At 37.8% G+C, this 8,954-nt stretch overlaps 1 pseudogene; it reads left to right on the top strand.

Annotated features, from left to right (window-relative positions):
- Window positions 1–1,729: 1,729 nt before the first annotated feature.
- LOC143665200 (small ribosomal subunit protein eS4-like) lies at window positions 1,730–7,437 on the top strand (annotated as a pseudogene).
- Window positions 7,438–8,954: the final 1,517 nt, after the last annotated feature.

The following is an 8,954-nucleotide window of genomic DNA, read 5'->3' as shown; positions in this document are numbered from 1 at the left end:
CCCGGTGCCTGCCCATGTTAAAAAAAAAAAAATGATAAGAGGATTTCACAGTGCCCTTGTTTGTTTCCTCCCCACTCTACCCAGTACAATGTGCATCCAGTCTGTACTTACATTGTGAGTATCTTGCCCTCTTCAAGATGGAAAGGAATAACTCCTACCTACATGCAAAGATGGTTTTTTACTGGAGCCAATCTACTGGGAACCAGGAATGGCTTCCCTGTCTCCTCCACCCCAAATTTACCCTGCAGAAAAATAGCCACTTGCTGACAGTTAAAGTCATGTAAGAGACAATTAAGTAAAAGTGGCCTGGCACAAAAGATTACCAGCTTTAGGTCATACGATAGAGCACCAAGATGTAAAAGGTTATACATGGAAAACTACCAAACATTGCAAAAAGAAATCAAAAAGATGAAAAGATGTAAATAAATGGAAGGATATTTTATACTCATGGAATGAAAGGTTAAATATTTTAGATGTCAATTCTACCAAAAGTGATTTACAGATTCAATGCAATCCCAACCAAAATTCCAAAAGCTTCTTTGCAGAAATGGAAAAGCTAATCATAAGATTATATGGAAAAGTAAGGAACCCTAAATAGCCCAAATCCCCATGACAAGTAAGAACAAATTTGGAGGACTCACACTCCCTGATCTTAAAACTTATAACAAAGCTACGGTAATCAAAACAGCATGGTACTGGCACAAGAACAGACATATTAACCAACAGCCCTGAATTGAGAGTTCAGAAATAAACCCTCAAATCTATGGCCAATTGATTTTTAACAAGAGGGCCAAGCCCATTCAATAAAGAAAGAATAGTCTTTTCTATAAATGGTGCTGGGAAAATTGTATATCTGTATGCGAGAGAATAAAGGTACACCCCTACCTCATACCATATACAAAATTAATTCAAAATGGCTCAAAGACCTAAATATAAGAATCACAACTATAAAAATCCTGTAAGAAAACATAAGGAAGCTCCTTCAGGACTTTGTATTAAGCAATGATTTCTTAAACTTTATACCAAATGCAGAAACAACAGAAAAAAATAGATAAATGAGATTTCATCAAAATAAACTTTCTTGCATTAAAGGACTTCATCATGAAAGTAAAAAGTCAACCTACACAATAGAATAAAATATTTAGAAACCACATATTTGATTAAGCTTAATATTAAAAATAATTAAAGAAATCCTACAACCCAGCATCAAAAATCAAAATCACCATGAGATACCATTTCATACCCACTAGAAGTCATTGCTACTTAAAAAAAGGAAATAAGTGCCGGAGAGGCTGTAAAGAAAAAGATATACTCATTCACTGTTGATGGGAATGTAAAATGGTACAGCAACTTTGGGAAAAAAATGTGTTAGTTCCTCAGAAAGTTAAGTATACATTTACCATATGCTCTGACAATCCCACTTCTAGGATTGTGCCCAAAAGAATTAAAAACAGGACTCAGATATTTGTACACTGATGTTCATAGTGGCATTATTCACAACTGCCAAGAGATGGAAGAAACCCACGCGTCCATCCACAGAGGAGTAAATAAATAAAATGCAGTATGTCCATACAATGGAATATTACTCAGCTTTAAAAATTAATGAAATTCAGATATATGTGACAGCACAGATAATCCTTGAAGACATTGTAATGAGTGAAAGCAGTCAGACACAAAAGGAGAAATACTGCATGATCTCATGTTATGAAATGCTTAGACTAGTAAATTCATGGAGTCAGAAACCCAGAACCCAGTTGGAACTGGAGTAGAGAATGGAGAACTAATGCTTTATTGGCACAGAACTTCTGTTTGGGGTGATGGAAAAGTCTTGGTAATAGATGGTGATAGTAACACTACACTGTGAATTCAATTAATACCACCTAATTATATATTTAAATGTAGTTAAAAGGGGAGATTTTAGGTTGTATATATCACACTAATGCAAAGTGTTAATGATAGGGGACTATATGGGAACTCTATTTTCTGACATGATTTTCTATAAACCTACAAAATATTAATTAAATATTAATTAAAAAGCATAAGTAAGAATTAGTCAGGCGATGGCAGAAGGAAGGATGTCTACGAAAAAGGAACAGCTTTTTAAAAAGCCTTGAAGAGATCGTGCCAGTTCAGAGAAGTGGCTAGAACATAGAATGTGAAGGGACTTGGGGTGAGAGAAGAAGTCAGAGAAATAAAAGAGAGTCAGATGAGAAGTATCCCTAATCTATACAAGGAGATTAGATTTATTTTGAAGGAAATGAAAATATTTTAAGGACTTAAAGTAGGGAAGAGATAAGATAGATTTTCAGTTGGGAAACAGATTACAGAGAGAAGGAATGGAAAACTGAGGGCTGCAATGAGGGGAATTTCTAATAATCTAGGCTAAGTACCCGGTGATGGTCCAAAGGAAAAGTCTATAGAAAGAAGAATCTGTGACTTGGTGATTGAGTGGATGTGGATGATAGAGCTGGGAAGGAGGCAGCAAATAATGCTGACTACACTTTAGTCTGGAAAAACTGTGCAGACAGAGATGTGAGTCATTGGAGCCACAGGAGAAGGAAGAGATTTCTGAGTGTGTGTGTGTGTGCATGTGCTTGTGTTGGTGAAGGGTGGTTAGATGGAGAATCCTAGTTTTGAACACATTAATATGGAGATGCTTGGGGTCATTTAGGCAAGGATTTCCAGTAAGTACTTGGTTACAGGAGTCTGGGGCTAAGATGAGAAGTATTCATTACAGATGCAGAATTGGGAGTCATTGGCATGGATGCAATAGCTATATATTTTTAGAGTAGCAACTATCTTTGTTATAAAGGGAATGGAGGAAGTGCCTCTCACCCTCACCATGAAAGCTGTTCACCACAAAGGTGCTTTTGGACCAACTGGAGAATAGTAATTGCTATAAGCCTTGAGTGTGAAGCCCTTCAAATCCAAAGCCACCATTTCTGAGACCATTTCCTTTATCTTGGCGTATTTCCAGCTAGAGGAAAGGACCTTGGGGCTTCAGCACCTGGCTCCTGGAAAAATGTAACCCATTCCTGTGTGTGTGGACCCATTCTAAGGAGACCCTTTTGATGAGGCTGCTTCAGTTAAGGTGTGACCCACCTCAGTTAGAGTGGGCTGCAATCCTGTTCCTGGAGTCCCTTATAAGAAAATAAAATTCAGATGAAAAGAAAAGCCATGGAAGCAAGAAGCTGAAGTCAATGAACCCTTCCAGAAATGGAGAGACCAGCAGATGCCACCATGTGCCATGCATGTGACAAAGGAGCCAGAACTTCACAAGAAAACAGTATCTTAACTCTGCCTTGATTTGGACATTGTCCCAGACTCAAAACCATGAGCAAATAAATTCCGTGTTTAACCTGACCCATTTCTTGGTATTTGCTTTAAACAGCCTAGGAAACCACACAGGTGTTAACAGGTCACTAAATTATTGTTAGTATTCCCCCAACAACTCTCCATTCTTATAATTACCCTTAATCATCTTTTGATTTGTTTCTCCATTCAAATCAAAATGCCCCTAAGTTGGATCTTGTTCCTTATCTTATTACTGCAGTGGCCTCCGAACTAGACTCGCCTCTCCCTGACATGCATGTAGTACCATTCGGTATTTTCACTTTTCTTCTTTTGTTCTGTACAATCAAACATTTTCTCTGACCACCAGTCCAGATCACGCATTTTCTTAGAACACAATAGAGACCTTCTCATACCTTAAAAACAAATAAACAAGCTTTCTTAATTAGCAACTACTCTTTCATTTTTCTTAATATCTCCACACATATATCCATTCAACTTTAAATACAAAAACTTGAAGGGACCCCAAAATCCTTTGGCCAAAGTATCTCATCAAACAGATTCATAAACTTAGTCTCCTCAAATTAAATTACAGTGGAAACAAACTCAAGAAGGCATCCTGCCTGCCACTTCTTTAAGTATCTTATTCAATGCCCAGCAACTTGTTGATCTGAATTTAAATGGAATAGAATTGCATTTTGAAAATTCACTTAGAAAGGCTTACCATTTAGGAACCTTCATTTCTACATTCAAACATTCATTTTCTAGATTTTCTTTTTTTCAAATTTGTATTTTCAATGTGTCTTATTTTGTTCAAGCAGAGCACAACTGCCTAAAATACACCGGAAATATGTTCGCAGTATTAGGTGGGGCTCCCATGGCTGGTGGGCCTCTGCTGAACTATTCCCACCGCAAAAAAGGGAAAAAACACAGTTTAGCACTCAATTTAGTGCATCTGATCATGAATCAGACAGCTGTGAATCTCTTGCATTTGGTGCTCAGGCGCTGTGAGGATTCAAAGCTTGCCAGCACCTACTTCTCCTGAGATAGTTTTCATGTCAAAGAAACAGCTAGCACTGATTCCTCCTTGCTGAGAGGTTAAGATAAGAATGCAGCCCTATGGGTATCACTGATGAAAGTGAAATAAAGCAATAAGTAAGCAAATAATGCCAGGTGTTTTATAGAACCTCTCCAGCATGTACCAGAGTATCCATATGCTTTTTTGTTTTTCAAGTGTTAATGACCCATTAAAAGCACTATACTATGCCTTTTTTTTTTTGCTTGGGCAGGCATGGGGAATCACACTTGAGTCTCTGGCATGGCAGGTGAAACTCTATCACTAAGCCACCGTGGCCTACCCTCTATGCCTTTCTTTTAATATCAGGCCAAGCCACTTTAAACTTCCTTTCACCTATACCACCTATAATTGTTGCCATTGCAACAATGGAACTGCATCCCCAATTTCCAGATTTGTGTTATGAAGGGATTTATTTATTACTGATTTATTTATATTACCTCTTAAAGTGTTTTTTTATCAAAATTGATTTATATGTGGGATATTTTAAACCAAGTCATTTATATTTTTCAGTGTAGAGGATAATAGCCAACCACAGCAGTAAATGTCAATTTCTAGATCAATAGCTCACATGTACTCCTTGCAAATGTTTTAAATCAGTACATAAAGTTTAGAGTGTTTAATAAAAGCTTAATAGTTTGCTGACATGCTTATTTACAATTACTTATAGGATTAATATCCAGAATATCTGGATATATATGGAAATGATGCCCTTTAAACATTGCTAAATTTTTATATCCATTCACATAACTTGTATGAGCTATAAAAGAAGGAAGAAAGCTCGTAAATCAAGATGATACAAAGAAAAAAGTCATTTTTATGCAGCAGGAAAACAATTTGTCCTTCCCATCAAAATAACCTAGATAAACAATTGAAGGAACAGTTTTAAAGAATAAAAAATATTGCTCAAAAGTTGTCCTTTTTACTCGCCTTCCATGTGGGAGACCTGGATTCAATTCCTGGACCATGCACCACCCCAAAAGTTATCCTTTTTAAATTATAAGTTTGAAAACAATTTTAATTGCTTAATATAATTTCCACATAGTGATATTTTGCACATGTGAAAATTGTGCAAAGGTGCATTTCTTTATACTGTGATTGAGAGGTATATTTTGAAGCTATCGAGCATTCATACTGAGCTCAGTTGAAATATCCTGCAGGTTGCAGGTCCAAATAAAAAGCAGGGAAATCTCCAGTTATCTGGTCTTCTCTCCATAATGGAGCACAATGATTCGGACCCATATTAGCAGTTTACTACTCAAACGAGGGTTAAAATCACTCTAAGCAGCTCACACCAGTGAAATGATCCCTCTCATTTTATCCAATTCAGCCTAGAACTGAAGGCACTAGGGTTCAGCAAACCAAAAGTATTAATGAAGCAGGGAAATTGGAATCACATCTCTATAACAATTTGCCTCCAGAGAGAAGCTTGTGGATTAACTTCAGAAAAAAAAAAGTTAGATACTATGTCTCATAGAAAAGGGTAAAGAGTTGCTAAAAGGACAGATTCATCTCAGTTGATATTGTGGTTAATGATTTATTCAAAATTTGAAGAATTTTCAGCAAAGCATAAGAAAAGTGAGTAGGCAAAAGAATAATTTAAAAACTGCAATGTATATCTCTTAAATTTACATGAAAATAGTTTTTGAGGGTTTTATGCTTCATCACAGGCAATTTTATTTTTATTAAATGGAAAAATAAATGTCATGGAAGAGGCAAATTAGATGTATGCATAGTAGATATATGCACTTCATACAAAAATGAAGTGAAGAAGTGAGGTGGAATATATAAAAAATTTGTGTCAAAATTATTTTGCTTAGTATTTCACAATAAACAAGCAAAATGCAAGTTGAAAGTTTAAATAATCCTCTGACATCTAACACAAATTCACTTTTTGTTTCTTATATGTAATATTTTCTTTCCAGCTCTGCCTATAGCAAATGCATCCATACTCAAAATCTACAAGATTGCATGCTTGCTTCAAGGTACTAAAAATATGTGAATACCCTTAGGTGAATTAGAATCTTGATTTCTAAATCTATGGAGCACAAGGCATTATTAGTAAGCAATGAATTCAATTTAGTGGATAGTAGCCATTGTTTTAAAGAAAAAGATTAAAATGCTACCATGTGTTCCTTCCTAGAGTTCCACCAGGGCTCGGGGCCCTAAGAGGCGCTTGAAGCATGTGGCAATATCTATGTTAGTTTGATGATTTACAAACTAACAGATGTTTTTGCACCTCAGCCATTGACTGGTCCCCACAAGCTAAGGGAATGTCTCCCTCTCATAAGATTCCCCAGGAACAGACTCAAGTGTGCATTGACTGGAGATGAGGTAAAGAAAATACATATGCAGTGCTTCATCAGAATTGACAGCAAGATTTGAACTGATGTCACATATCCTGCTGGGTTCACAGATGTCATCAGCATCAGGAAGACAGGCAAGCATGTCCATCTGGTTTATGCTACCAAAGGCGATTTTGCTGTTCACCATATCACAGCTGAATAGACAAAGTACAAGTTGTGCAAAGTGAGGAAGATATCTGGGGTTCAAAGGGAATCCTATACCTGGTAACTCATGATGCTCTACCATCCACTACCCAGACCCTCTCATCAAGTTGAATGACACAGTACTGATTGATTTAGGCTCTGGCAAGATAACCAGCTTTATCAAATTTGATACAGGCATGTGTGCATGTGATCAGTGGGGCCAACCTTGACTGTATTGATATGCTCACTAATGAGAGAGACACCAAAAGAACCAATGATGTAGTTCATGTGAGAGATGCCAATGGCAATAGCTTTGCCACAAGGCTTGCCAACATTTTTGTCATTGGTAAAGGTAATAAAACTTGGATTTCCCTGCCCAGAGGAAAGGGCATTCAATTTAATATTGCAGAAGAGAGAGGATATTGCACAATAAGGACCTCTGAAAATTCTCTCCTCTGTAAAAGCAAGGAGAACATTGGCAGCATTGTCAGAATCAACTTATCCAGAACTGTGGAAACTAAGCAATGGCTTGTTGCAATTCAAAGAGCATTTACTCAAGAAAAACAGCTGAAACATGATTAAAAAAAGTCAAAAACAGAATACATTTAGCTTTGTGGTGTTTTAACTCTCCCTATTGTCACCCTCCCTTCCCACTTCTGCAGTAGACTTGGAAACCAATAGACCACCATTACAGTGAAACCAGAGTCTTGATAGCTATTGGAAAAGACAGACTGACTTGAGTTCCTTCAAACACTGTTTACAGTGGATTGCCATAATTTGCCTATCTGGAAAGGCCCTGGAAGAATCTACTCACAAGGTTGACTTTATCTGACCTGACTTAGAGTTTTCCCATTAAGGATCATTTTCTTTGTGGGAAAGAGGGACAGGTTATAAAAAAACAATCTCAGGCAAACAATAAGCTAGCCAGAAGGCTTTAAAAAATGTTCAAGGGTGATTTTGGAAAGCTCTGACATATTCCTGGGAATTGGGGGACCCATGCATGCAGAAGACATGAGCACGTTCATTAAAGACCTAAGAAGGCCCTAAGCTCTCACCTCAGGATAACCTTGGATCTTTGTATAAGCAGGAAATAAAGGCTAAGGAGGAGTTGAAGAACTGACTGGTGTTAAAGACATGCCACAGAGCCCTTTGGAAAAGATTGGGAAGTTTATTGGTTCAAGAATTTAAGGAAATATCTGTTCAATCATAAGCTGACCACTTAGCTGACCAAGTTAAGCTTTTAATGGACATTCACAACAACAAATACAGACCTTAGGTCAATAAGTTGTTAATTTAGCAGAATTAGTTTAGAAAAGTCACTAAAGAAGCAAACAGCAACAACCAACCAAATAGCTTAAAAAGAAAAAATAAAAAGGAAAAGGGAAGAGAAGCTGATTCCTAGTATTAAAACATTACATCATTTAAAAGGTCCAGTTTTCAACAACAAAAAAATTATATGAAATGCAAAGAAACACAAAAGTATGGTTCACACATAGGAAAAGAAAAGTAGACAATAAAAACTGTATCTGGGACTTCTGGGCCAAGATGGTGGCTTAGCAATGTGTGTGTTTTAGTTCATCCTCCAGAAAAACTAGTAAATAAACAGAAATAACACACAACAGTTCCTGGGGCCACGTCAGTGACCGGACACACAGCGTACCCCAGTCTGGACCAGCCGGACTGGCTGCGAGCCCCCCCAGAACTGTGAGTTCCCCAAGCCACAGTGGCCGGTGCCCCTCCCCCACGGCTGCTTCCCAGAGGGAAAAGGAAAGAGACTTTACCAGCAGCAGAGGCTGAGCCAAACCAAACGCCAATTGTGGAAAGAACAAATTCTGACCACTAAAAATAGGCCTCCAGCTCAGGTGAACCTGGTCAAAGCAGAGGTCACTAATTTTTGCCCCAGCGCCAAGGGGGCAGGGCTGACAGAAAAAGGGAAAAAAAAGAAGGAAACAGAGGTTTTTGTGGCTGTGTTTCTACAAAGGCTTGACTGCCTTTGGATACAGCAGCAGGAGTCCTCAGGCTGCAACTGCCACAGGTATAGGCAGAAACAAACTCGTTTTGAGGGCGTGTCTGGAACCTTCCCCAGGGGAGGGGTGAAG

The sequence above is a fragment of the Tamandua tetradactyla genome, chromosome 21 (genome assembly GCF_023851605.1).
Source record: "Tamandua tetradactyla isolate mTamTet1 chromosome 21, mTamTet1.pri, whole genome shotgun sequence".
Classification (NCBI taxonomy): Eukaryota; Metazoa; Chordata; class Mammalia; order Pilosa; family Myrmecophagidae; genus Tamandua; species Tamandua tetradactyla.
This window is presented reverse-complemented; position numbering and strand designations above follow the sequence as displayed.